Source organism: Elephantulus edwardii, unplaced genomic scaffold, assembly GCF_000299155.1.
Source record: "Elephantulus edwardii isolate Elephantulus edwardi_28Jun2011 unplaced genomic scaffold, EleEdw1.0 scaffold00310, whole genome shotgun sequence".
Taxonomy (NCBI): domain Eukaryota; kingdom Metazoa; phylum Chordata; class Mammalia; order Macroscelidea; family Macroscelididae; genus Elephantulus; species Elephantulus edwardii.
In genome coordinates, this window is record NW_006400060.1 from 296,662 (window position 1) to 298,331 (window position 1,670).

A 1,670-nucleotide genomic window follows, 5' to 3' on the forward strand; every position below is an offset into this window, starting at 1 on the left:
TACTATAATAATACTATTGATTGTTCTGTTTCTAGATGCCGTGAGAGAAGTAAGAAAGTATTCTGCTAATACCATTGAGAAGAGCTCAACTGGTAGACCTAGTGCCTATGAACATACACAGATGAAACTTTTTAGATCTCAAAGAAATCTTTACATTTCTGGATTTTCACTCTTCTTTTGGCTAGTATTAAGGCGTCTGATTTCCCTTATAACTCAACTGGCAAAAGAACTGTCAAACAAAGGAGCAATTAAAACACAAACAGAAAATACTAATAAAGTTGCCAAAATATTCATGGAAGAAAATGAGAAACTAAAAAAGTTATTAAAAACCTAAACTAAGGGAGAGCACCACATATTGGAAACTGAAAATAAAAAAACTTCTAGAAGACCAAGAAAAACTGAAGGTTGAATTGAAGAAGACATCAGATGCCCTTTCTAAAGCACAAAACGACGTGATGACAATGAAGATGCAATCAGAGACACTTTCAAAAGAATACGACCGACTCCTAAAAGAACACTCAGAACTTCAGGATTGTGTAGCAAGAGACAGTAAGAAAGATCTGTGACTTTGTGAAAGAAGACTGTGATAGACCATGTCAAGATGATTATCATGTTAATGTCTAGGAAATTTATAATTCACTTAGAAAAATGTTCTGTATCTGGCCAGCCCATTTTTTAGTGCTACACATAAGCTGTATGGTAATTGCATTGTTGCAGTACTTGATGATGTTTCCAGTAATACAAGGTCTATATTCCAGCTCTTAAGAAAAATATAAGCATGTTAAATATTATACTTACATATTGATAGCAAAATTGAAATAGAGGGGCTGTTTACAAATAAAAGGAAAAATTCATTAGCCAGTTACTTCAAAAATTAGATGTTTAAGTTGCATGAAACCACTGATAGGCTTTGGTGCACTTTCAGTATTAATTTTACTCTGTTTAGTCAGATGCTGATGTTATTGTTTAACAGTAACACTCGCTACTACTAAACTTGTTCACAGATTAAATAAGGGTAAATTTTCAGAATTAGCCACTGTATTTATAGAATTGAATCAGAAAGAAAAGACAGTAACTCTTGACCTTAGTTTGGCTTTTTTAAAATTTGATGGTACTATGGTTTACTCTTAAAAGTCAGCTATTTAATAACTTTTTTTGTTATTGTGTACTTGTGTTTCATTGACACAAAACCAGCTAATTGATAACTGGGTTATTTGATACTGTGCATTTATTTGACTGTTTTTTGTTAGCATTTATGTTAATGTAATTATTAGGCATTCTAACTCTTAAAGTTTTAATAATAGGGTTTGTGTGTATTTGTATAACTGCCATAGCACTGAACTGAATTTACTTTTACAACAAAGTGGGTTTTTTACTTAAAAATTTAATGTACATTATATCCAAAGAGCCGTAATTGCCATAGCTGTAAGAATTATTATCTATACAGTCCATTACCTCAATATACATACACTGGAGAATAATAGTTTCACTAAGATGTTTCTATATTCTGAAAGCTAAATATTAAACTATTTTTTTCATTCTATGATTCATTTAACATCTCCTTTAGAAGATGGCAATGAATGTAAAAATATTATTGAGATTTCTCCAGTGTTTAGACATGAAAATCACCTTCCTTTTCTCATAAAAATAGAAAAGAAATTGGAAAATTA

The 1,670-nt window shown here is 30.8% G+C and overlaps 1 pseudogene; it reads left to right on the plus strand.

Moving 5' to 3' along the window:
• Positions 1-7: 7 nt before the first annotated feature.
• On the plus strand, positions 8-566 carry LOC102854925 (annotated as a pseudogene).
• Positions 567-1,670: the final 1,104 nt, after the last annotated feature.